The sequence below is a fragment of the Amblyomma mixtum genome, chromosome 4 (assembly GCF_055824585.1).
Source record: "Amblyomma mixtum isolate Tamu chromosome 4, ASM5582458v1, whole genome shotgun sequence".
Taxonomy (NCBI): domain Eukaryota; kingdom Metazoa; phylum Arthropoda; class Arachnida; order Ixodida; family Ixodidae; genus Amblyomma; species Amblyomma mixtum.
In genome coordinates, this window is record NC_143015.1 from 139,022,686 (window position 1) to 139,050,684 (window position 27,999).

Below are 27,999 nucleotides of genomic sequence, written 5' to 3' on the forward strand. Positions count from 1 at the left end.
AGCCGTTATATAATACAACATATGAACCATAAAACAATCAAATGCCGCTAGAAAAAGATCATATTGGCCTCGAAAACCTACCGAGGCATAAAATCAATAACTGAAGTACATATATATAAACTTAGGGAACATCTTCAGGATAATTTACAACTGATATATTTTACATATTCAAAACGAAACCGAGAGTAGGCACCTAGGAATAAAGCCGAAGATGGGTCACAGAATGTTTTGAGAATGAACACATTGAACGATACTAAAGAAGTGAAACAACAGCCCTGCAGCAACAGGCTGCCTTATAAATATAAAATGCTAGCACAAAACGCAGCAAAATGCGCTAGAGGAATAACCACGGTGCATGAAACTCTCGAGAATACTTCCAGAAGGATGGTCAGCAATCTTGACTGTGAGCAGTTAATTATGCAGGTGTGGGTTGCAGCAGAGAAGACAAACTCACTCTGTCATTCTTTTTTTTTTTTGTTGTTAGCAATCAATCACAGTCCAGGCTTCGACATAAAAAAAAAAGCACCCATCGAAGCACCCATGGCATGACATGTAGCATGGAGTGTACTATCGCAGATATGTCCTGAGGATGCACAAGCAACAAATGGACGCACTCAGTTTTATCACCTGCTGATGGCTGAAGTCCACACCTGTGGCAGCGAAAGCGGGCCTCTAAAGTGTGCTATTTAAATCAGCTGTCCATTGTCTGGCGTTGCTTGCCACCAATTGCACTTCCTGTAGACTGTCCCAATAGTACACGCAATGCATGCATTCGTTTAATTATGCACCTCGTCACCTTGTAGCTGCACGTCTATTTTACAGTTGCACTATGGAAAGAATGTGTGAGGATGGATGGATCCAAGGACATGTACGAGTGCATCGAGGTTGGCAACTTGCCATACCAGCAAACTGCATGTTAACTGCATTAAGTGAACATTTCACGGAAACACAGACATGGTGCTGCAGCATGTCAGTCCAAACACCTGAAACACAAACACTGCCCAAGGTGTGTGTAGTCCTCTGCAGTGGAAACGGCAGAAACAAGAATGAGCCAAAAGTGCCAGTGCTTGCTGACGAAATTCGCACCCAAGCAAAAAAAAAAATTGGTTAAACTGTTCACCACAGGGTCCATGAGCAGATGGGCACTGCCAAACACATTCCAACAGGCAAGAGAGGTCCAGGACAGGACATCCAGAACAGGACATCCAGGACAGGACATCCAGAGTCCAGAATGCAATGAGTGCATAGTGTTCCCTTAGCAGAGGATGCTGGTCAGCACACTCCACTCAAGTCCGTCGTCAATGCCGATGGCTCACGCCGCAAAGTGGTACCCATGTCCTAAACAGACTTCTACGAGCCGAAATACTGCACTTTTTGCAATGGCCAAGGCCAGTCCAGGACAGAAGGCCAGTGCTGAGATGGATGACAGAGGGCACAGGGATGGGATGAGGGATGGGATGTGGGGGGGGGGGTCATCAAGCGTGCAGTCTTCACTTGAGCAGAATGCTGGTTGGGTCACTGAACGGTCCCAGCCTGTTGTGAACGTCGACAGCTCGCACGGCGAAGTGGTACTTGTGTCCGTCCACAAACTGGGTCAGGGTGCAAGCCATCGGCAACGGCAACGCACGCACGTCGCCCACTTTCTTCCAGAAAGATGTGGCTGGGGGGGCATTGCTTTCCTGGTAGGCGTACAGCTGGTATGTCTGGATGTCGGCATACAGCGTGTTGAAGGTCATGTTCCAGGAGAGCACCAAGCCTGCACGCAAATGCATCCGCGAGGCAAAAGAGAACGATGCACAGAGGAAACCAGTCAGGTTAGGCTCAATGGTTCTTGAGCTGAGGCTGTCTGAAGCCCCACACACAGTTTGGGCCAAAACTAATTTTTACCCTGCTCATGCAAGCAGTGCTGAAGAAAAAAACAACCCTACACACACACACATACACATAGAAGTACCAGTCCGTGTACAGTAACTATAACATCCACATACAAATGACACAAAATGCAGTACTAAACCTGAAGACAGCTAAAACCCGATGAGGCATTCCTACACATCACAGAAGTGCAACGAAACAAAGCAGATGGCACATGCGGCTAGAGCGTAGCGCCTTGGTCAAAAGTCTTCAGGCCGCACGGTTTGCTTTTGAGCCATACAATAGAGGATATTCAAAATTCCGCAAGTGCGCTTTCCCGCATAACAATGCTGCCCCCAACAAGATGGCGGACCATGCGTTTCCAGCTGAGACAAAGCAAGAAAGACTGGTTTTTTGTTCGATTCTTCCAAAATATGTTTCTTACATTCTATCCACACCTTTAGCGCCTGTCCTGAAGCTCATGTAGTTCCTTTATAGCGAAGTCGGCCATCTTGTTAGGGGCAACATTGTTATGCGGGAAAGCGCACTTGCGGAATTTTGAATATCCCCTATTGAGCACTTACAGGACCCCTGAGCCACGAAGAAAAAGAAAAGAAAATTTTCAAAAGGCAAGAATGAGGATTCTCCTTAGAGCTTCAGGGGTACAGTTAAGTGCTCCACACCACACATCTGAAGAGAAAACGGTGCGGTCTGAACTCCTTCGACCAAGAGTGTGCGTTCACTGCGGCGGCAGGCAGACATGACGCTCTACACATGATCTGAAAAATAAAAAAAAAGAAAACCAAGTACCCCCATGCCAGCAGAAGCAGCACAAGCGGTGAAGAGGCAGCAAGATGCTACAGTGATCGCCAGCTCTCCCACCACTCCTCCTACGCCTGACCAACCCGGAAAACGCACACAAAAGCGGCACAGAAATAAATGGTGCTCGAACATTTACGGCGAAAAAAAAAAAAGGAAAAGACTAGTCGCTGCCCGGAAGTCTAGCTGGCAGCGAAGTCCGAGTGACAAGGTGAAGGGTGGGAGAGCAGGACACGAACACAACTGAACGCCGGTGCCGATGCCTCAGGGCACTGAGTCAACGGCCGATCACTGCAGCATGTCACCGCCGCAACGCTATGCTCGCGCTCTGAGCAAGTGCTTTGTTCCGAGAACAACAAAAGAGACGCAAAAGAACCCTCGACTGCAGCCCAAACACCTCGGGGAAACGAAACTCCTGGATACGCCTCGGACAAGTCGTGAAGGTATTGTGTGTACAGCAGTGAGCTCCAAGAATCACTTCTGTGATGCGGAAAACTGCATTTGATTCAGTGACTACCAAGCACAGCTCAATTGCTGGAACTGAAAGCGTTCGTTACACTTCTCCCACGCTACTCTGCTCTTCAAAGTGATCGACCTAATGACCCTGACGACAAATCGTTGCTTCCTGCCTCGTGCTTAATAATAGTGCCGGCATATCACAGCTAAGAAATTTGGAGGACAGTGGTATAAGCCTGAGACCTATCACGCAACCCGCATCACAAAAATGTTCTCAAAGCTGACCGATCATGAAACTCTTTGAAGTGGTTCTTGCGTGAATATGAAACTGTGTTGTAGCTGGTGGAACAGAGAGAGGGCAAATGAAACTGGCCACAACACTTTCATCAGGTAGCACTCTCAATTTATTCCTGCAGGATAGTAGTGGCTTCGGTATGGAGTGTACAGTAGTAGTCCCGTCGGGGAAAAAAAAAACAAAGCACTACAGTCGGCCCTGCACCGACGACGGCAAGCAGTGATGTCGCAAAACTCAGTGCTCTGAGGTATCGTGGCACAACCGACTTGCGGGCAACAGAAGCGCAAGGATGTTTTCGCCACGGGTGTGCGACCATCGCGACACGGTGCTTCACGAGTGGGCACGGTACCTTTCTGGAGAGTTGGGGCGAGTCCGTGAGAGTGAGAAACCCTAAGTCGCTCCGGTGATTTCCCTGTTGTCCTCAAAGACACCTTGTAATGAAAGAAAAACCCACACCACAGTGTCACGCAAGCCCCACGCACAGTGCAATGCAAGACTAGATGACACGAAAATAAGGATGGGTGGTTTCCTGACCATCATGCAGGTGTCGCCACCTGCCGGAGACAAATGGAAGAAGCAAGCTTACCGCTGCCGCGGTGGCTCAGTGGTTATGGTGCTCGGCTACTGACCCGAAAGACGCGGGTTCGATCCCAGCCACGGCGGTTGCATTTCTTTGGAGGAGAAATTCTAGAGGCTCATGTACTGTGTGATGTCAGTGCACGTTAAAGAACCCCAGGTGGTCGAAATTTCTGCAGCCCTCCACTACGGCGTCTCTCATAGCCTTAGCCGCTTTGGGACGTTAAACCCCATAAACCACACCAAACCACAAACAAATAGTTCCCTCGCCTCCCGGCAGATGGCGACACCAGTACCATGAACTACATTTGTTTAGCCACTTTTTACGTAACACCTAAAAAGTGTGCCTCGACAAATGCGCTGCAAACTGTAAACACTCTGTAAGGTGATAAGAAAACTAGGCCACAAGTTATTTGCGGAAATACTACCCAAAATTTAATAGTATATTATCCGAAAATCAACCTCATTCGCTGCCTCCTACATGGAAGCAATTGTTTACATGGAATCACTGAACTGTCTCTGCTAACCGAAACAAATGATCACCACACAATGCCCATAAATGCGAAATCTAAACAAGCTAACTAGGCTTATGGCCTAATGTCCACTAACCTCCAAGTCCACTAAAGGGAAAAAAAAAACACCGTGACAGCAACTCACCCTGGGGTAGCGAGAGGACCAGGTTCTCACTGTCCTCTTCCAGCGAGCATATGGGCTCAAAACCACTGATGTCCAGGTAAGGCACATTGTCATCGTCATCCATTTCATCAACCTCCCCATCAACCTCTGTTGCCGCCGCCGCACTGTCCTGACTAGCTTCGGGGCTTGGCTCTTTGGTTTTCACTTTGACATCCTCCGACGCTCGACGCGTCACTCTGCTGCTCCTGGCCACAGGGGGCTCCACTTCATCCTCATCCTCCGGCTTCCACTCATCATCATCGTCCTCCTTCCCACCAGGGCCACTATCCGCAGCTTCACTGCTGCTACCCTCACTCTCGGACACTCGGAGGATCTTCCGCCCCCTGTAAGGCCTGCGAGCTGGGAGTGGCTTCCGCTTTCTCTCAGATTCAACTCCCTTCTCTTCAGCGCCGCCGTCATCGTCATCGACGTCCGTGTATGCGCCCGGCATCAACTCTTCGCGCTCGATGTCGGACTCATCCCCCGTGGGCGTGCGTCCACGTTTGGCCTTCAGCCGCATCCACAGCACTTGAGTGGACAAAAGCAGGGCAGAGATGGAAAAAACAAAAAAAGAAGCATTGGCCGGTCAACACACACTGTGAAGCCCCCTGCAACAAGGAAAATTTAAAGATAGCAAGTAAGCTGGGCCTAAAAGCAGCATTAAATTGAGGCCTGAAATTAAATGGCAGAAAACGCAGTGAACTATGAAAAAGGAAAACTGTGCATTAAAAGAACGTCAATTTGGGCTAGAGGGTGCATATTACTTGTGACAGAAAATAAGAGCGCTAAAGGGAGACAAACACAAGAAATACCGAAGCAGGACATTCGCTAACTTCACTTTCATGAAGTTAGCGCATGCCCTGCGTCGGTCCTTCTTGTTTTTGTAAAAACACAAAAAAGTCAAAATGCAGTCATAGCATCCCCACAAAGAGAACCGGCATAATTATCAATTACTGCTACTACCACCACTGCAACGACAATGGCAATACAGTGGAATCTCGATAATTCAAACCCATTTCATTCGTCTACCTTCCAGTTACGCTGTCGTCCAGTCAAACTTTCATGTTTTTCAAAGAGAAAAAGTGCTGCAAAGCATGAGCATGCGCATCAGTTCGCTCGAACAGGCGATGCACTTTGCCTGCCCTGCCCAGAGAAGTGCAGCCGGGCAACAACGCACTTACAGCCCAGCAATCAGCAGCAGCCATGCACTAGCAACCATGGAAACCAATCACGCAGCTGCCCCGAGCTCAATTACAGTAGCCGAAGGCCGAATGCGCTAGCAACCATGGAAACCAATCACGCAGCTGCCCTGAGCTCAATTACAGTATTCGAAGGCTGAATGCGCTAGCAACCATGGAAACCAATCACGCAGCTGCCCTGAGCTCAATTACAGTATCCCAAGGCCGAATGCGCTAGCAACCATGGAAACCAATCACGCAGCTGCCCTGAGCTCAATTACAGTATTTGAAGGCTGAATGCGCTAGCAACCATGGCAACCAATCACGCAGCTGTCCTGAGCTCAATTACAGTATCCCAAGGCTGAATGCGCTAGCAACCATGGCAACCAATCACGCAGCTGCCCTGAGCTCAATTACAGTATCCCAAGGCCGAATGCGCTAGCAACCATGGAAACCAATCACGCAGCTGCCCTGAGCTCAATTACAGTATCCCAAGGCCGAATGCGCTAGCAACCATGGAAACCAATCACGCAGCTGCCCTGAGCTCAATTACAGTAGCCAAAGGCCGCATGCACTAGCAACCATGGAAACCAATCACGCAGCTACCCTGAGCTCAATTACAATACCCGAAGGCCGAATGCGCTAGCAACCATGGAAACCAATCACGCAGCTGCATTGAGCTCAATTACAGTATCCCAAGGCCGAATTATCTAATCGCCCCCAAGAAACTGCCAGAAAATGTTAACACTGCAGTAATAGTATTCGGTAAAAACCTGAGCGATGGTCATCTGCTTTTCGGATGCACTACATGACGATGACGTGTCACAGTTCCATCAAATGCTGTGCCTCGTAAATATAATTTCCGTTAATATGGAAAATTTGAATTACGGACAGTTATTCCGGGGCACCAAACTTTTTAAATGGATTTTCACCTTGTAAATGGATTTTCGCCTTGTTAAGAAACTTGCTGTCCAGGCAATGTAAGGACGAAAATGCACAAAGCCCATTGGGGCCCATGTATTTCTGTCTGGATAATACAGACAGCGATGTGATGTGCACTGAATCTCGGCTGCAAGTTCCATCAAATGCTGTGCCTCGTAAATATAATTTCCGTTAATATGGAAAATTTGAATTACGGACAGTTATTCCGGGGCACCAAACTTTTTATATGGATTTTCACCTTGTAAATGGATTTTCGCCTTGTTAAGAAACTTGCTGTCCAGGCAATGTAAGGACGAAAATGCACAAAGCCCATTGGGGCCCATGTATTTCTGTCTGGATAATACAGACAGCGATGTGATGTGCACTGAATCTCGGCTGCTCCAACCAGATATTTCCTCTCCTGCATTCTGAAACCAGAACATCAGCAAAAGGCAATGTGATAGTGCAAATGCCTCAGTGACGGCCCAGGATTCCCAGCTGACCTTCCTCACAGTTTGCTGCATTTCATTGTTCATTATTGCCTGATTCATTATTCATTATTTCCTGCACGCTGTTGGGAACGTCGAAGCATAACCACTCCAAGATGTTAAGAGGTCGCCACGGTGCGACGTGGCAGCAGTGGAACCTCCACACAAGCGGCGCAGTCACATGCGAGGGGGGGACTACAAACAGCATTTAACTGCGAACAGGTGCAGAATTACGGCACATGCGAGGGGGAACTACAAACAGCATTTAACTGCGAACAGGTGCAGAATTATGGCGCACTCGAAGAACCACACCAAGGAAGTGATGCTTCAGCGCGCAAAAGGTGAGAAAGGCGAGTGAGCGCAAGAAAGGTGAGAGACTTACGAAAAGACCTGGCACGTGCTGACACATCCCTAATGAGGTTACCAGTACCACTGCAAACAGGCTTCCTTGTGAACTTTGCTCAGTCTGAACAAACTTTTAGTGTCCTTTGGGTTGAGATTACCGAGATTCAACTGTACATATATACATACACACACAAAAAGAAAAAGCCTGTAAGGCGGGCAAAGTCCCCACTCACGTTGAACGTCGCGCGCCCGCTTCTCCGTGATGCCGTGCACGCCCATGAAGGCGGCCTTGCACACCTTGCGTCGGAGCACTTTCGAACCAGGCGCAGGCAGCCAGTACACCCACTTGCATCTGCCTTTGGGGCCAGCAGCGGCGTCAGAGGCGGCAGAGCCCTCCTGGGCGGCTCTCTTCTTCCGCTTCTGGCGCTCGCGCTTCGCCTTGCCCCCCGTGTACATGCGCCCCAGCAGCACTCGCAGCTGCTGGTCGGGCTCGAGGCGGCCAAAGTCCGCGTGCAGTCGCTCCTTGTAGGCCACCGGGAGCCGGTCGTACCGGCAGGTGCCCAATTGGCAGAGACAGGCTTGGCGTAAGGGCCGCTGCGCGTGGTAGGGCATCCGGCGCTTCTGCTCCTTGGCGCCGTCTTCCTTCTTGCCGTCCTCGACGGCCTGCTGGCTTTCCAGGTATGTCTGCCACTGCTGGACGAGCTTCTCAACGTCTTCCGCGGTGGGCGGCTTGGGCTCTTCCTTCTTGGGCGGCGGAGCGGGCGTCCTCTTGGCCAGCGGCTTGATCGCAACGGTGGCGATGACGGTGCCGGCATTTGCTGTGGACATGTTTGCGACGGGCCGCTGCTTTAAGGGACTGTCGGCCTGCCTGCCTCGTCGGCCCCCGAAACCGCGGCCGTAAAGAAGCGCTGGCGCAAAACTACGGCCAGGAGTGAAAACGCATGCACCCTCGAGAGTAAAGGGCCTGCTTCGCACACTGGCCCAGACGCCAGCATTCCGCTACAGCGGCTCCAGCCGTATTTGCAGCCTCAAGACAATGCAGGAAAAAGGAAAAAAAAAAAAAAGCTCGGCAATCGTGTCCAATCTGAGCTCGCACCTAGAAACCAATGTGCTAAATTTTGTACCGGGTGTTTTCCTTTCTATTTTTTTATGCTCTCTGGCCCCGTTATTGTCACTTCTACGCCCAAAGGCTGTACCTTTGGCTGCAAATGCCACTGTGCAAACGGCCTCCAGATCAGGTGAGAATGTGGCAATAACAGCTTCTGCCCTTCAGTTTCGTAGAAAAAAAAACTTACGAAGCATGTCAGTGACAGCCAACCTGGTTGCACCTTCAAAGTCTGAGCAGAACTCCCCCTCCGTCCCCAAAGATTTCTCTGCAAATACTTTCCTTCTCAATTCTGGCAAACTCAGAATAGACCTTCCACTGGGTTTGCAAGCGACAAGTGCAAGGTCCAAACTGCAAATGTATCCAAGACCAGTCAGTGCTGGTCTCGCGACACATTTCCAATTACCGGCTGTGCTGATGCAAGTGGTAAGAACATATATCCCGACGCATGTGCCAGTCGGGCACTACACTGACAAAACTTCCAAGCATTCAGGTACAACCTTCAGAGGCTCCAGGAGTTTCGTTTCACACACACACACATACAAAAGCCAAAAGAACACAAGTGACCAAACAGCTTCTGCTGCAAGAGGCGAGAGGAGAAGATTATTGCTGCTTTCGAGCAAACCTATCCCAGACCACCTCCAATCATGCAACGTAACTTTTTGTCCTTTCACTAATTGCACAACTGCTTCTTGTAACTGCATGGAAAAAGCCCCTAGTTCTATACTCTGTCACAGCAAGGGAATGAAGCAACAAATGCCGCCCGAAAGAGGTCCTGCAACCAATGATGCCAGCCTATTGTCAAGATATCATGGTCAACAACAACAACATCGTAACAACAGGTCGACGCTATAGGTTGGAGGGTCTTCAAGCCACATTTGCTGCTTTTTTTTCGTTTTTTTTTAGTTTTGTTTGGTTACAACAAAGCAGTCCACTAAGAATCTCGTTTTCCTTGCCATAGGCTACAATGATCAACAATGTCCAGCTGCAATGTCGCAGAATTTTTCAAACAGCTCACTTTGTTTAACCATATATTGGTATAATGACGCGTGTAACTAGACTCCAAATATATAATTGACCCCCTCAGCTCACAGCCCTCCCGTGTTGACTCCAAAAGTTGCCGCACCCCATCCCTCCTTCTCGAGATGGCAACCCTCCAACAGCCACCCCCCCCCCCCCCCCCCCTTCCCCAACCACAATTTTAGATGGCAATTTTTGGAAGAATAAAAATGCCCACTTATGCACGGCAACATACGATAAGTAATTACACAAATGGCATGGCAAACTTGGTTTCCATCTTAAGGGGGGACAAGGGTCTTAAAACCAACTTTTTTATTTATGGCTAGAATCTCATGACATTTCGCACACAGATGTGTTTTTATTTTCTGATTCAAAATATAATTGAGCTGGTGGTCTTAAGTCTTGCAAAGTCTAGAATGTAATTAGGTAATTTCTTACGCAGCTGTAATGAACTTTCTCAATGCCTTTTGTTGCTTTTATTTACATGAACTGATAGCCAGAGAGTTCCCATACCCAGTGACATTCTTCGTTTTTTTCTAAAGGCATGTGATCCTTATACAGTAGAACCCCGTTCATACGTTTTTCACCGGACCGGGAAAAAAAACGTAACAGCCGGGAAAACGCAACAGTGAGGAAAGCACCGAAAATTAATGAAAACAGTGCAGCTTTGACTTGAAACAATTAATTTCCGCAAATTGACCCTAGGACTTTAAAAAATCGAGAATGGTGGATTGCAGTTTCTTTTGCTCGCTGGAAAGAACAACGCGTTTCTGTCAGCGTCGCTTTGCGGTGCGGCCACATCGCACGCACGCAGCAGTGCTGTGCAGTTCACGCGCTCACTGCAGTCCACGCTGAAGCGACGTTGTGCACAGCGTCAAGCACTGAAATGTTCGTAGGCTGCTCGCCGCACTGCTCCGCGTAAGCCGCCCTGGCTGCCTGTCGACTGCGTTTAGTACGTCCAGCTTTTCCTCAAGGGAAAGCCCCTTCCGCTTACTCAACGCTATCACGCCATCAAAGCAAAATAGATGTTGTTGCGACTGAGAAGGATGAAAAGGAAATTGCACGGGCCCTGCCAACTGGCTCCAGCCGAGCCACCACCGCTGTCACTTGCAGATAGAGGAGAGTTAAAAGATAAAAAGAAAGAGTGAAAGAAAAGGCGCGCTGATAAGCGACTGCAGCCGCGCCTCCTCCTCACCACCTCCCACGATAAAGATCGCGGCGTTCGGCGTGCGAGGCAGATAGCCATCTAGTGGCGGCCTCCAACTGGCGTGTGGCTTCTTGCAGCCAGTTCCGTAGCCAAGCCTGGCCAAGACTAGTCAAAAATCAAAATGCCGGTTGGCGGTTGGGTTCGGGGAGCCCGGTTGCGACGTATCATGCGGGATCGTTTCCTCGGCTACGACGTAACAGCGGGGTTCCCAATACATTGGATCCTATGGAAGCTATGCCGGGACCCGAAGAAAACGACGTAACAGCCGGGAAAACGCAGCAGTGAGGAACGTAACAGCAGGGTTCTACTGTATATTATATCGAGAGTAAAAGGTCGCAGTATTTGACACTGCAGCTCGTTAAGCTAATTGTAAATTGCTATTCATACATGGCCTAAACAAAAAAGTAAGAATGTCATTGGGTATGGGAATTTGCTGCTATCAATTCATGTAATCAAAAGCAACAAAATGAAATGAGAAAGTTCATTAAAGTTGCGTAAGAGATTACCTAATTACACTCTAAAATTTAAGATAACGTTTGGTCTAAGACCACCAGCTAAGTTATGGCTACATTTTTGCAATCAGAAAAGAAAAACACATCTGTGCACAAAATTTCACGAGATTCTAGCCATAAGTAAAAAGGTCAGTTTTAAGACCCTCATCCCCCTTTAACGAGGAAACTGGATACTGGAAGAAGTGCAGAAAAGAATAAAGCAGCTCTTTTAAGACCGCTGCGCCCACACCAGCCCTGGACACAGCACGTTACACCCTCCTCACCACTTGATGTTCTGGAGATCTTCAGCGATGGCTTGGGCGGTATCCGCTTCTTCTTGGGATCGTCGATGTACCGCGGCGTTGGTGGCAACGCTGCCGGGTGCTGCGAGCCCTGAAATTGCACGCAGGGAGGGGGGCGAAAAAAAACCCTGAAATAGTGTCCCTCCAGTTCGAACTGGAGCCATTTAAGCAGTCGCCGACTTCAGGAACTTTCCGGATTATCCGAAAGGAGTGTAAAACAACAAGGCGGCTACAAAACATTGCTCAACTATGCACAGCCTTCAGGAGTCGTCACCGCTGCACTCATAGAAGCCACAGTCACTATTCCGCACACTACCGACTCCTGCCACAGCTGCAGGAGTTCAGACAGACTCATGGTTGCTCCATTGATGGCTGCTGGAGTTTCGCATATACCGTATAAACGCGTGTAAGGACCGCACCCGTGTAAGGGCTACACCCCGTTTTCCCGAAGGAAATGTTTAAAAAAAAAAATAAATCCGTGTAAGGGCCGCACCCGAACTTTCTATGACCCAGGCGGGTATAGCCTTCTAAATGCACGCGCCGTGGCCTCCGCGATCGGCTCCGGCTGCAAACAACGGCGCGCTCGATCGCGGTGCGCTTGATCGTAGAGGCCAAGCACGCGCACAAGAGCTTCCAAAAACCGTCGATGGATGGCGCGCGAGGCCGTAGCCATCATCATCATCGTCAATTTTTTTTTTCCCCTCGCATCTTTTTTCCGCTATCTACATCGGCATCAGTATCGCCAGCTCCAGCCTTTTATGGCGTGTTAGCGCGTTCTCCGTAGTTGTGGCTTTCGCGTGCTGCCGCCGAGTAATGTAGTTTTAGCACGATGGGCAAGCACGTTATCAGCTACACGGCAGGGAGTTGGCTCTCGAACGCGGCAAGCGTGCGGCGGACTGAGAATTCGGCGTGGCCGAGAAGTGCGTCCGATGATCGTGCTATCAAAAGGGTGCATTAAGAAACACAAGCTGCAAAAAGCGCGCTTTCCGAAGCGAGCTGTGCGAGTTTCCCGAACTGTAAGAAGAGCTGCTCTGCTATGTGATGGAAATGCGGAGCAACGGCTACGCGTTGACAGCGGACATGCTGCGCGGCTTCTTTGGGATGAGCGTGCACCAGGGCACAGCAACAGCTCAGAGTCGAAATACTCCACGAGTGACGATTGAACGTAGAATAAATGCCGCTCATTCCCTGACTGGTGCGTTTTTGCTCTAAAATTTTTTTTTTCGTACGTCGCGTGTATGGGCCGCACCCCCAAAAAAAAGTGCAGCCCTTACACGTGTTTACACGGTACCTGTTTTGACATCCACAGGACACATCCATACATCTTTCTTGATTTACCTCGCTGACTGCCAAAACTTCTTGCCTCTCGTCGGCTAAAGGTCACCTTAATGCTTGATAACCACCCGTGTAATGGTACATGTAGCAATCAAAGTTCAACAAAGGATGTGCTGCTCAAAGCACTTCATTTTCAAACATGTCTACTGTTAGCTTCCGAGTCAGGCATACTTAAGGTTTGTCTCCTGGCTCGCAACAGCGCAGGATCTGTACTGAAAGCTTTCAAAAGGAGTTGAACTGCCCCAAAACGCCCGTTATCTGCACTTGACATGCTTGGGATCCCAACCAAAAAAAGTACCAAATTAAGGGGGGGATGAGGGTCTTGAAAACTTGTTTTTTATTTGTCAACATAACTTGTTGAAACTTGGCACGTAGGTGTATCATGGAGAGCTTATTTCAAATATGCATTTAGATTTCAAATACCTTGGCTGGAAGAATATTTATCACAAAATAACATCAAATTAGGCCATTTCTTATGGGCCTTTATAGTAATTTATCAGTTAAAAAGCTTTCTTAAGAATATGCAAGCATTCCCAAAGGTCCACCGCACACCCTAAAGCTTTCTTTTTTCTTTTAAACATGATACCGTATTTACTCGCATAATAAGCGCACTTTTTTTCCAGAAAATCAGGCTCAAAGTTAGGGGTGCGCCTATTACGCGGGGTAAAATTTCCGGAAATTTTTCAACTCGCAAAATTGAACGTACCGCATAAACGCACCCATGTACGGGCCGCATCCTGTTTTCCCGAAGGAAATCATTTAAAAAAAATATCCATGCAAGGGTCGCACCCAAACTTTCCACGATCCACGTGAGAATAGCCTTCGAAATGAACGCGGTGGCCTCCGCGATCGGCTCCGGCTGCGAGCAACGCGCGCTTGGTCGCGGAGGCCACACACGCACGCACAAGCTTCCAGGTGCCGCCCACGGTAGACGCCCAAGGTGAAGCTTATCATCGTCATTAACTTTTTCGTCCGCCGCGAGCACCCGCGAGCTTTCGCTATCCATATCAACATCAGCATCACCAGCTCCAGTTTTTTTATGGCTGTCAAAGGGCTGGTTTCTATCGTAGCATGTTAGTTCATCGTAGTTGTGGCTTTCTTGCGCTGTCGCCGAGCGTTGCTATTTTAGCACGACGAACAAGCGCCTTAATAGCTACACGGCTGGGAGTTAAATCTCAAACACGGCAAGCGCGCGGCAGGCCGGAAATTCGATGAGGACGAGAAGTGCGGCAGTTGCGACTGCGGCGTGCTTAAATTTTCATATGGGACTCCTATCGCCGAGGTTTTCGCGGGCCTAAGTCGGGAACGTTTCCGGCTGGAGATGAAGCTTTCCAAACAGATGTTTAAAGTGAGCATCCCTGAAAACTGTGTGTGGCTGTTCCACGCGATGTCATTGTACGTGCTGTGGGTCCGCAGCATCTGCGACAGCAGCAGCACTAGTGAGGACTAATAGTATGTTAAGCAAAAACTTTGTTAAAATAAACATAGTGGGGACGGGGAGGCGTCTGCTTGCAATCGTGTAAATACAGTACTGATCACAGTGCCAAGTTCGGGGTGCGCCTATTATGCGCGAAAAATAAAAAAATCTGATTTTTCGCGACCGAACTGGGGGTGCGCCTATTATGCGAGTAAATATGGTATATTAGCAATGAGGCTAAGTGTGGGCTAATTACTGCCACATCATTTTTTCTTTCCAACTTTGTTATTTATTTATGATCAATAAATTGATTTTACAGACATTTTGTTAACTTCAGAATGTGCTTTGGGCCTTTGCAAATGTCTGCTTATTCTTAAAAAATCTTTCTTTAGGTGATAAATTACTATAAAAACCCGCAAGAAATCACTTAATTAGGATATTTTGTTTTGCCATATATTTCCTTCCAGCCGAGATAATTTGAATCTAAATGCATATTCCCAATCAGCATTCAATGATATACCTAGGTGCTAAGTTTCAGAAAGTTATGTTAACAAATAAAAATCAGGGGGCACTTTGTTCTCCTAAAGTGCGGTGAGGCGAAAGCCTTAAGCGTGGTGTTGCTGCTTGTGTCACTGATGTGTGGTAAAGATGTTAAGCTTCACCTCTAAGAGCGGAACGCGACAGCGTCTTGCAACGCTGCCAGGGAGTCCATTGAACGCCATCGCCTGTTCGGCTCTATGCCTTGCTCGTCGGTAAATTGGTTTTTGAGGAAAGGAAATGTATCTGTCTCTCATATCTCGGTGGAGACCTAAACCTCATCGACCTCATCCAGAAGGGAGGAAGATGGGAGTGAGCGAAGACACCGCATTCTCTAGACGCTCCTTTGTTCATTCCAAACCATTGAGCTGGCATGGCGGAGTGGTAGCATGCTCGTCTCGCACTCCGGAGACCGGGGTTCGATTCCCGAGCTCGGAAAATTTCCTACTCGGTTTTATTTATTTATCTGGTCTGACTAGAAAGGTTAATTAGGATAATCAGTTAAGTAAGCAATTAACTAAACTCAGTCCCACTTACTTGGAGCATCACTATACGATCCCTTCAATTGGTTGCATGGTTACTAGCCAAAGTGCAACTGGCCCCGTTTGAAATTCGCGCACTGTGACGTCACGACCGTTTCCACCAATTGAAAAGCGTGACATTTCTGTCAACAACCCCTGCTTACAACGATGAGGCATTAAAGGCTTCCGCCTTAAAAAAAAATGTTTCTAAGACCCTCATTCCCCCTTAAGCGCTTCACAAGAAGCTCAGCTGTACGGGCTCAACAAATATAAAGCTGAACACAAACACCACAGTGTCAAGGTCGACAAGGCAGACAACGCTCACCTTGATGATCGAGACAACTGGCTCTGCCTTGGCTGGAGACGGCTTGTTGCCAGCCGCTGAGCCGCTGGTTGGAACCTGCACCTGGAGAACCGGCTTTGGGGGTGCCTGCAGTGCCGGTGGCTTGGAAACCTGCACCCGCACCGCTGGCACCTGAAGGGGCGAGGAGGAGGCCACGGTCGTGGACGCAATGGGTTGCTGCCGCACCACCGACACCTGCTCAGAGCCCGGCCGCACGGTGGGGGAGGACCCCATGGGGCCACGCACCAACGTCGTCCCCGGGGGCAGGGTCAGGGTGGCGGCCCCACTCCTCTGCAGGGTCATGGGGGGCGGGGCTCGAACCATGCGAACCTATCGGAGGGAGAGAACCGCATGGAAGGGCGTAAACAAAAAAAAACTGGCAGAGGCTCAGCTTGGTTAAGCCCGGAAGGTTGCGAAAGCAAATTACGAGCAAGTTTAGCGACTACAGTAGTGAAAGGTGAAAGCCTGAGTGCTGCATGGAACGCCGGAATTAGCTTAAAGTGCTATTGAGGTGCCCACTAAACCACAGAGTTGGTAAGGCACCTTTCCTTTCCTCCAAATCAACACAGTCTACAGCCGGATATTGAGGTGTCCACTAAACCACTGAGTTGGTAAGGCACCTTTCCTTTCCTCCAAATCAACACAGTCTACAGCTGGAATCAGCTTAAAGTGCTATTGAGGTGTCCACTAAACCACAGAGTTGGTAAGGCGCCTTTCCTCCAAATCAACACAGTCTACAGCTGGAATCAGCTTAAAGTGCTATTGAGGTGTCCACTAAACCACAGAGTTGGTAAGGCACCTTTCCTTTCCTCCAAATCAACACAGTCTACAGCTGGAATTAGCTTAAAGTGCTATTGAGGTGCCCACTAAACCACAGAGTTGGTAAGGCACCTTTCCTTTCCTCCAAATCAACACAGTCTACAGCTGGAATTAGCTTAAAGTGCTATTGAGGTGCCCACTAAACCACAGAGTTGGTAAGGCGCCTTTCCTTTCCTCCAAATCAACACAGTCTACAGCTGGAATTAGCTTAAAGTGCTATTGAGGTGTCCACTAAACCACAGAGTTGGTAAGGCACCTTTCCTTTCCTCCAAATCAACACAGTCTACAGCTGGAATTAGCTTAAAGTGCTATTGAGGTGTCCACTAAACCACAGAGTTGGTAAGGCACCTTTCCTTTCCTCCAAATCAACACAGTCTACAGCTGGAATCAGCTTAAAGTGCTATTGAGGTGTCCACTAAACCACAGAGTTGGTAAGGCGCCTTTCCTCCAAATCAACACAGTCTACAGCTGGAATCAGCTTAAAGTGCTATTGAGGTGTCCACTAAACCACAGAGTAATGCATTTGTTATTTTTCGCTCACCACAAGCAACGCACTATTTTCTGTCACGCACTATTTTCTGTCACGGATGCAGGCTGCGCAAAAAAGAGCGCTAGCTTTGACAGCGTTGCACCTGATGTATGAAACAGAGTATACAACACTATGTCAGAGGGCATCAATGAAGGTGGGAACCAGCTTAATGCTACTGAGGTGTCCACTAAACCACAGAGTTGGTAACCCTGTCTATGTCAGAGCCCAACAATGAGGGCCCGAATTAGGTTAAAGTGTTATTGAGGTGTCCAGTAAACTATTGAGGTGTCCAGTAAAGGACAGAATTGGTAAGGTGCCTTTCCTTTCCTCCAAATCAACGCAGTCTACAACCCTGTCTATGTCAGAGCCCATCAATGAAGGCGGAATTAGCTTAAAGTGTAATTGAGGTGTCCACTAAACCACAGAATTGGTAAGGAGCCTTTCCTTTCTGCAGTCTACAACACAGTCTACAACACTGTCTATGACAGAGCACATCAATGAAGGTGGGAATTAGATTAAAGTGCTATTGAGGTGTCCACTAAACCACATAGTTGGTAAGGGCTTTTCTTTTTCTCCAAATCAACGCAGTCTACAACCCTGTCTATGCAGTCTACAACCCTGTCTATGTCAGAGCGCATCAATGAAGGCCAGAATTAGCTTAAAGTGCTATTGAGGTGTCCACTAAACCACAGAGTTGGTAAGGTGCCTTTCCTTTCTTCCAAATCAATCCTCCTGTCTACAACTGTCTATGTCAGAGTGCATCAATGAAGGCCGGAATTAGCTTAAAGTACTATTGGTTTGGTTTGGTTTATGGGGTTTAACGTCCCAAAGCGACTAAGGCTATGAGAGACGCCGTAGTGAAGGGCTCCGGAAATTTCGACCACCTGGGGTTCTTTAACGTGCGCTGACATCGCACAGTACACGGGCCTCTAGAATTTCTCCTCCAAAGAAATTCTAGCCGCCGCGGCCGGGATCGAACCCGCGTCTTTTGGGTCAGCAGCCGAGCACCATAGCCGCTGAGCCACCGCGGCGGCTTTAAAGTACTATTGAGGTGTTCAGTAAACCACAGAGTTGGTAAGGCGCCTTTCCTTTCCTTCAAATCAACGCAGTCTACAACACTGTCTATGTCAGAGCGCATCAATGAACGCCACAACAGAGGTCAAGCTAAAGGTCAAACGTGGATCCCCCGGGAAGACGCTGAAGGCTCAAAACCTAGTGCAGTATTGCCTTCGCAATAAAAAACATGAAGCTCCTGGCTAAGAGAACACAAAGGCAGAATTTGTTCACTGCTATGAAGCGCCCGTCAATACGCGACACCGGATTTGAGTGGACCCACAGCCTATATTTCGCTACACAACGTGTGCGTGCAACTTTGTGGAACCTGTGCAAGCAGTGCACCCGTAAAAGCGTATCGCTCCACCATATGCCATTCGTACTTCCAAAAGTTGGCTCCAAATGTAAGACATACACCTTCTCCCTCCCCATCCCACGTTATCCCACGTGGGATGCCCACAACTGCACACAGCAATGCAGCCACACCAGTCTTCCCAAGCCTGCCTTGAGCGCACCCGTGCACATGCTGGTGCTCTGGCATAGCAAAGCACGCAAAATAGGAGTGTGAAAGTTTTTTTTTTTAATTTAATAAAAAATCACAGGTGCAGAAATTATGCACGGGCGCAAGTTACACGAGCAAACACTATAAATCCTGACAGCCGGGAACAGATCTGTGTGAACGCATTTTTCACGCTTCTGCGTACGAATTTCGTTCATTTGGATAATCCAGAATTTCAAATGATACAAATTTTTCGCGACCCCGTGAGGTTCGTACCACCAAGATTCTATCGTGTAGGGGCTGCCCCTGCATAAGGGTTGCGCCCCGAACTTGGCAGCCAGCAATCCGGGAAAAAAAAAAAAAATCAGCCAAATGAACTGCTTCATTTGTATAATTCTGCACACATAGTAGGTTACACTGGGAGCTGGTAGATGACAACTGCCAGCAACTTTCAGTACGACCACGCATGCATCACATTGTCCCACTCTGGACTTTGCCTGTAACCGCGAACATGTGGTGCCACAGCACAGCAAACTCTTCTTGTGTGCTAAGGATTCCCACCAAAAAAGGACAAAAGGTTATGCTGTGCAAAAAACTAGAATGGGGAGTACCCGCGCTCGCAGCATGTTTCTCAACGGCTACGCGCTGCCCGCTGAGCTCAGGCGGTACGAGCCGTAGTCACTAAACAGAAAACCATTTCTAATCGCAAGGTGCAGGGACTCAAGGTCACACTAAAGGTTACCTGAGATCCGGACGGCGTTGCCACCATCATTGTTGGCGGTCCACCAGGCGTGGGTCCACCTGACTGATTTGCCGGCATAAGGTTTCCCATCGTGATGGCTCCGCCCGGCACAGCTGCAGAAACAGGTGCCTCGTCTCAAGCCTCAAAGGGTACCCCCCTCGCAATCATCAACATCATCATCCAAATCTAGCACAGAACAGAACAAAACGACCACTCTTCCAATCATTGCCATACAGCCCTGTCCTCCACACCCTCCTCTTTGGACCTTCCCTCTTCTTACAAGGCACGCCTGTTGAGTCCTCATGCACCTTCTTTCGCCTGTGCTGACCTCCTCTTTCTCCTTCTCCAAAGCATTTTCACTTCCATGTCCTCCTTATCTGAATTTCCCTCCTCATCCCCTTACAGGAACCTCTTTTCACCTCTGCTGACCTCCTCCCCTTCATCCTCCTTCAAGACCCTCACTTTTTCTATGCCCTCCTCTGACCTTTCTTCCTCATTCCTTTACAGCACACCCGATGCACCTTTTTGACCTCTGCTGACCTCCTCCCCTTCCTCCTCCTTCAAGGCCCTCACTTTTTCTATGCCCTCCTCTGACCTTTCTTCCTCATTCCTTTACAGCACACCCGATGCACCTTTTTGACCTCTGCTGACCTCCTCCCCTTCCTCCTCCTTCAAGACCCTCACTTTTTCTATGCCCTCCTCTGACCTTTCTTCCTCATTCCTTTACAGCCCACCCGATGCACCTTTTTGACCTCTGCTGACCTCCTCCCCTTCCTCCTCCTTCAAGGCCCTCACTTTTTCTATGCCCTCCTCTGACCTTTCTTCCTCATTCCTTTACAGCACACCCGATGCACCTTTTTGACCTCTGCTGACCTCCTCCCCTTCCTCCTCCTTCAAGACCCTCACTTTTTCTATGCCCTCCTCCGACCTTTCTTCCTCATTCCTTTACAGCACACCCGATGCACCTTTTTGACCTCTGCTGACCTCCTCCCCTTCCTCCTCCTTCAAGGCCCTCACTTTCCATGCCCTCCTCATCCGTTTACAGCACACCTCTGATGCCCCTCTTTTCACCTCTGCTGACCTCCTCCTTCAAGGCCCTCACTTTTTCCATGCCCTCCTCCGACCTTTCCTCCTCATCCATTTACAGCACACCCCTGACGCACCTCTTTTCACTTGTGCCAACCTCTTCCTCCTTGGAAGCCCTTTTCAGCCTTCCCACTCCTCCTTTGACATTTCCTCATGCTCTTACAGGTAATGCCGCACAACCCAGGTACAGGCACTTAACAGCTACGCTGTAGAACAGCATTTAAGCCCATGGTTCGCAGGGTGCTTACTGTATGACTAAGAAGTACTTGGAGCTGGGCTTGCTGGTGCATATTCGTGAAAGACATGAGAGCGCAAAACGGAGACACGAACGAGGAAGGGAACAGGACGAGCGCTGCGCTCGTCCTGTTCTCTCGGTCTCAGCAGCCTACAGCAGCGGCCGAGCGCGAAGCAGCGTCTTTCCCACGACCGTCGGTCATTTTGGGATGCGTGATTCTTGCTGGCTGGCGTGCCCTGTTTAAGCTCGAAGGTACTTAAAGACGTAACTGAGCAGTTCACCTTTTAGAAGTCATTTCCAAGCTCCGCGCGCGTCTGCGCGCCGCCATGTCAGCCATTTTGTTTGTTTACATTTATCGGATTTATGGTTGACTTTGTACTTGAATTGGCTTTTGATGGCTAAAGTGGTGCAGAATGGCCGCAAATAATATTTTAAGCATATAATACGGCACACAAATGTTCTCACCCGCTTTTGAAACAGTGCACAACAATTTCAAACATCTTTTATGCGAGCCGATGACGTTCGGTTGGACTACTTTTTTTCACTGATCGTCGATGCCATCATTTTCGAATGACATTACTTTTTTCCATGTAGCATCGAAAGAGACCGAATGACATTCGATGCATCGAATGCCATTAGGTTCGAATGACATTAAATTTGCTAGTGTGACAGGGGTATTACTGTATGAACCCATCATTACTTCATGAACCCATCAGAACATCAAGCGAAATCAGCTGTTCAATGAATGACTGCATTAAACAAGCCAGAGGCGGCAATATCACCGCAATCATAAGTTTGTCTTGTGATTAGCTTGTTGTTTACGTAACGAGAAAAGCTCCAACAACACATTACTTCCTCGTCGTGAAGTAACAATGTGCAGCAGCCATGAATTCGGGCAGGATTTTGCTGGAGACTTGAGCTGCCTCTCTGAAAGCACCAAGTGAAGATACCAAATTCCAAGACTCACAGGTAAAGCCGCCCTGGGGCGAGGCCATGCGCAGCAGAATGGTCTGCATGGGCTGGGGCGACCCGCCGGGTGCGAGCCGCGGGGGCCCCACCTCCCTTGGGGTGACCACCATGCCAGGGGGCAGGCTGGGCACCAGGTACGTCACCCGCGTGGGGGGCCCCACCAGGGGCGAATTGAGCCGCACCGTGCCCCCCGACTGCGACACCGCACCAGTCACGGGAGTCGTAAACACCACCGAGGTGCCCCCGATGCTCACGCGTGTATGGCTTTGGCTTGACGAAGGAGGCATCTGGGGCAACACGACAAGAAAGAAGATGTTTCGAACGTCAAGCATTTATGCAGGAAGCCTTCACACTTTTCCCGATTCCCTGTGTGGCCTTGATACAACTCAACACATAACCCGTATGGCCCGTACAACAATACAACGTTATACGGATCGGCACGAAGACACAATGTGATCTGATCGAGGTGAGCATGGAAGAGGACAAAACATTGCTCGGCTAGCTGGTTCGTGCTATACAATGCTAAATTAACAGCACAAAAGAAAGACAAGCTTTCTTAGTGTCTAATCATTATTTTGTGCTGTCAGTCTTACCACTGTACAACGATATTTTTAGGCCTACGCAAACATTCGATAATTTCGAATATTCACCTGAATGATAAAAGTATTTGATATTCGATTCGAACCGAATGTTTGGTATTCGAAATCTCGAAGTATTCATCCCAAGCGAGGAACGTTTCTGGAACTCTTGCTTCGTACTCCAGGATCGCAATGCGCCACGCGTTTTATAAAGGGCAACTGAAGTGATTTTAGAATTCGATGAGGTTAAGGTTGCCGAATGTGCAAAACGTGCAGGTAAAGCTCGCAAAATCGTTTTGCTCTAGCATTCGAAATGGTGGCGTGATCGCCGAATAAGGTCGTCGTCAGCGTTCAGCTTCTCTGAAGTACACGGCGAAGGGCAGAGGCCCCGATAATGAAGTCACGTATGACGGCACTACATTTCCAGCGAAGAAAGGGTTATTCCATGGAAGAAGACCGACGCCATCGAAGGTGAAGCTCACAATGCATTGTTTGGCGCCATCTGTCGACGCACAGCAGCATGCAGGCGTAAGCAGCGGACATCTGAAATTTCGGCAACAATGACATCACTGCCGACTTTCCTCGCACTCCTCCAGCGTAATGAGAAGCCCAAACATGGTTGAGGTTTTAATCGACGATTATGTCACCATTTTAAATGCTAGTGCAAAACTACTTTGCATGCTTTATCTAGAAGCTTGATAGATTCGAATTTTTGAATGACCTCGAATTCTCGAAAAACCACTTCAGCTTCCCTTGAAGTCGTCACTTAAAAGCAATATCTGCGCAACGACCCAATCGCAGTTGAGATCAGCACTCAGGGATCTCGTAGGTAGGTCTCACATCCCACAAATGTCGGCTCTGCAGGTAAGCCAACTCCCGAATTTCCGATGGCCACTTCTGCAGGACATCGGCACAGCTTCGAAGAGTGCAACAAAGTTCAATGCATACTCTTCTCTTCTTCATGCAATGGTCTTGTGTGTTCAAAAAGTGCATGATTTATGAAATGCCTACAGTGCCGTTCAACCTTTTTTTTGTGTGCTAGAACTTTTATAAATATTCGCTTCGAAGTTACTTGAACATTACTATTTTCTCCGAATTCGCTTCAAACCAAAAAAACCGCTATTCGCATATGCCTAATATTTTAGCCTCGGTACCATATGCAGTCTTCTCTGCAATCTTTTAATACAGTAGGATCCTGCTCTATATGTCGTAAGTATGCGTAGACTTATATTTAGAGACATTTTCTTTTCTGGCCCACGAGCACCCAGCTATGAACAGCCGGCAAAAGTGTATTTTTATGTACAGCGTGACTTTAGTCCCCTACACTTTTACACTGGATTTTCAAGGGTATAATTCGTGCGTTCGATACAGTCGATAATTTGGAATATCCGGGTTTGATATTTCCAAGCTTGAATGTGCTGGTCATAATTCCCCCCTCCTGTCCAAATAAAAAAAAAATTTTTTAAAAAGAATACCGCACAGGAGGCATGAAAAGGAGTCCTTCACATAACAGAGGAAGGAAAAATAAGTAGTAATCGCTGCTACGCACCTGCACAAGCGACGTCGGTGCGGCGCTCAATACTGGGATGCCCGATGTTGGGGCTGTAAGCTTCTGTATCGCATTTGCCACTGAAACACCAGACACTGCAGAAAAGAAAAAAAAGACACCGAATTGCTGAACACTTCATGAAAGGTCAGAGCTTGCTTTTGCCCACACAGGCCCTGAAGCTGAAAGAGTGCAATGCGACCCTCTTTCTCTTTATTTGTTCCTTTCTGTTACAGAAAGCCGGAACGAAAGCTAAAGGCTGCAGTGCCTGACAAAGGCTTTCGCTCCGGATGACGTTCAGCGAGCAGGTAAAGAGCACACAATCTTTGGTCACATAGATTTGCGCCATGCATGAACACATAAATACTTACAAAATAGACTAACATAGAATTGCTGATTGCTTTGCAATAACAGAACATCTAGCTATAATATGTTGAAAGCAAGACATGTTGTTATAAGAAACATTACTAAAGAAAATCGGTAATACTAAAAACAGACATACATTTTCAGGTACAACAAAGCAAAAGAAACAGCACAAAATTACACAAATACAAAGTCATGCTTGAGCAATAGGGTTTTTAGAAAATGTTTGGACATTGGTTTCGTAAAATTGACTAATTCATCAACACGATTCAACAACAAAGGTATTTGGAAGTCTGTATGTTGCCGGCCATAGTTTGTTCTTGTAATAGGTGTCCTTCTGTGTCCTCTGCGGAGAGAATACTGTGAACATGGTTCAGGATTTGTTGTAGTGTAGAGCTTGTTGTTCTTTATATACTGCAAGAGCTTGAAGTAATAAACTTGGTTTGCTTTGATTAATAAATGCTTTATAAAGAGCGGACTTGTGGGAAGAAGTTGAGGCTTGCGATAAAAATTTTCAAATATTCTCAGAGTTTTCTTCTGCAATAAAATTAATTTGTTATAATTTTGACCTGTTGTTGTTCCTAAGACCAATGCACAGTATGAGAGACGGGAGTAGAACAGAGAGTAATACAGCATTTTTTTTAGCCAAAGCGGAACAAGGTTTTTAACCTTATACAAACAGCCAACTGCTTGACTTATTTCCCTTGCTAGATGGCTGACATGTGTTTTCCAGGATAAGCTACTTTCAAACCATACTCCCAAAAATTTTTGCGTCGTTACCTGATCTAATGAGTTATCGCGGAAACGTATGATGACCCTAAGTGAATGGTACCGAAACCTGAACATTCAGCTGAACTTTTTTTATGAATCGCTGTGTTCAATCTATAGATCCGAGGCCTACTAACGATCTCAAATAAAGTCAATTTTTTTATATCGTCATTTTTTAATTCCGCCTTCGAATAACGTGCAAGTTTTCGATGGACTTAGTGGGATCCACAGCCAAAGGCTAGTCACACAATCCACCATAGGCACAGGTCCCCCCCACCCCCGAACAGCAATTCATTCCAAATTTCAACGATAACATAGACAGTGCAACAGACCTGCTAAGTACAGCAAATGTGACAAAATCAAGAACATCCCAAATAATAATAATAATAATAATAATAATAATAATGCTTTATTTCCACCAAATCAAATACAATTTGATGGAGGAGGGGAGAAAAAAAGCGGCTATCCGCTTGACGGAGTTCTCCTCTCCTGTTCAGACGGCAGTGACAGAAAACGAGGAACTAAATTGAACATCAAGTCATCAAGTCATTAAGAACATAAAACGAAGAACTAAATTGAACATCAAGTCATAGAAATGAAAATATAATGTAGAATCTCAACGATTGGGACTCAAAAGTGATGAGAAATATATTTTAACTATGCAGAGTTTGAATTACGATTAAGAAGATTCTTTCAAATACACAGAACGTTGATGAGATCAAAGAATTAGAATAAACAGGAGGTTCGCACTGAGCAAACTTTGGTTAGACTCCAACGTACAGTCTTTGTCAAAAGTAACCAGGCTGCATGGTTTGCTTCTAGCTCGTACAGTGGAGCCCTTGTGGCTTTCCTAAAGATCAAAAGGTGTTGGAAGGTAAGAAGACCCCCAGTCCTTACCTATAACGACCATTTCAGCTTCAGGGAAGCTGTAAGGGCTCCACTGTACGAGCTAGAAGCAAACCATGCAGCCTGGTTACTTTTGACAAAGACCGTTCATTGTAACGCATGAGCACACCATAAGGTGCAGTGCCTTTTCAGTGAAACCAGTACTGCTGCCCGATCACCACAGAATAAAAAAACACGGCGCCAAAAAATGCGGCTCACTTCGATGTCACCCACCTTGAATGACCTTTCCCTGAGCATTTCCTGCCTCCTCTTCCTGGGTGAGGTCAATGAACTTGACCGCAGACGGGGAACCGGAGCCAGCCGCCCCCGGCGGAGGCAGCACGGTGACAGTCCGGATGGGAGTGCCACCCACGGCTGAACCGGCCGAGCTGGTCGGAATGGTGACCGCTTTCATCTGCGAGACAAAAATTATAAACAGAAGCCGCGGTCACACAGGTCAGAGCAAAGCTCGACGCTCTTCCGGTGTCTGCCAGGGAAGGCGATATTCAGAGTACAAAACTCCAATAACTGGCGAGTCCAACCTTTCCATAGATAAATCAAAAATGCTGATTGGGCGAGTTGGTGGGACATGATTCGAAATGACCAGCACTAAAACAGACGGAGACAAGAGAAGAAACACAGACGACAGGACAGAACTCAATTAACAATGACCTGTTGCACAGCAAAACGATCCGCTACAAGCAATTACAGGATGGATGGTTCCAAAGTACAGTGGGTAAAGGAATAGCAGGGGCCCAAGACGTGTGGATTTAGGGGCTCGGGGAACCCATAAAACACTACAAGGAACCCAAGGCTACCTCAGAACCGCCTTTTGAGAACCCTTGCTTCAGAACTATCACCGAAGGGATATCGCTATCACTATCTAAGGAACTATCACCGATTAGATTTGAAATAAGGCAGCAGTATTCACTCATTTAAGGGGCAAGTCATACAGTGACAATGGAAAGCTACACACAGTCTTCTCAGAAATTCTGCAGTTGCGAAAAAAAAAAAAATTCATCCTTGTCAAGGGTAATAGGGGGTATTCAAAGGTCTAAGTGCGCTTTTCTGCATAACAATGTTGCCCCTAACAAGATGGCCGACTTCGCTATAAAGGAACTACATGGGCTTCAGGACAGGCGCTAAAGGTGTGGATAGAATATAAGAAACATATTTTGGAAGAATCAAACAAAAAACCAGTCTTTCTTGCTTTGTTTCAGCTGGAAACGCATGATCCGCCATCTTGTTGGGGGCAACATTGTTATGCGGGAAAGCGCACTTGCGGAATTTTGAATATCCCCTATAGGGGGTATTCAAAGGTCTAAGTGCGCTTTCCTGCATAACAATGTTGCCCAAGACATGATGGCTGACCATGTGTTTCCAGCTGAAACTAAGCAATAAGGACTAGTTCATTGTTTGATTCTTCCAAAATACATTTCTTAATTCCACCCACACCCTTAGCACCTGTCCTGTAGCCACCGCAGTTTTTTTTTTTTACAGAGAAGTCGGCCATCTTGTTTGGGGCAACATTGTTACGTGGGAAAGCACACTTACGGAATTCTGAATACCCCCTATGTGCTGTCACAGTTAAAGGTGCACTGAAGAGGATTCTGAACTTGTCTTTTTGCCGCGGGAACTCGATCTACACGTTCCGAGCATTCTTAGAAACTGCGACTTATTGCCCTGTGTGGCCGATTTCCCTAATTAAATCGAATTAACGTCCGGCTCCCACCTTTATTTTTTGAATCCTCCCCGTACGGTGGGCGGAGTCGACCAACACGTGAAGTGCTTTTCAGCCAGCTCTGTGGAGGCTTTGCTTTCGCTTTATTTTGTTTGTTAGGTTTCCATGAATATATAGTTTCATTCGCAGATAACATAGCCACAAAATAAGCCCGCAGAAATAAAAATACGTGTGGACTATTTGCTACTACGGACTACTACGTATTACTCCGCCAATGGCAGAGCGGCAAGCCACCACGGGACTGGGTGAAAGGCACTCCACGCGTTGGTCGACTCCGCCCACCGTACGGGGGAGAATTAAAAAA

General features: G+C 47.7%; 1 pseudogene across 1 annotated transcript in view; it reads right to left on the reverse strand.

Annotated features, from left to right (window-relative positions):
* Window positions 1-1,617: 1,617 nt before the first annotated feature.
* LOC149348459 (uncharacterized) overlaps window positions 1,618-27,999 on the reverse strand; it is a 51,241-nt pseudogene continuing 24,859 nt past the window's right edge. The window contains exons 10-19 of the transcript XR_016292749.1: window positions 26,189-26,369; window positions 23,942-24,036; window positions 21,813-22,101; window positions 19,525-19,637; window positions 15,865-16,212; window positions 11,712-11,820; window positions 7,838-8,422; window positions 4,655-5,200; window positions 3,771-3,852; window positions 1,618-1,756 (exon numbers count right to left, since the gene is read on the reverse strand). The product of XR_016292749.1 is annotated as an uncharacterized LOC149348459 (transcript). The remainder of the gene's footprint in view (window positions 1,757-3,770; window positions 3,853-4,654; window positions 5,201-7,837; window positions 8,423-11,711; window positions 11,821-15,864; window positions 16,213-19,524; window positions 19,638-21,812; window positions 22,102-23,941; window positions 24,037-26,188; window positions 26,370-27,999) is intronic.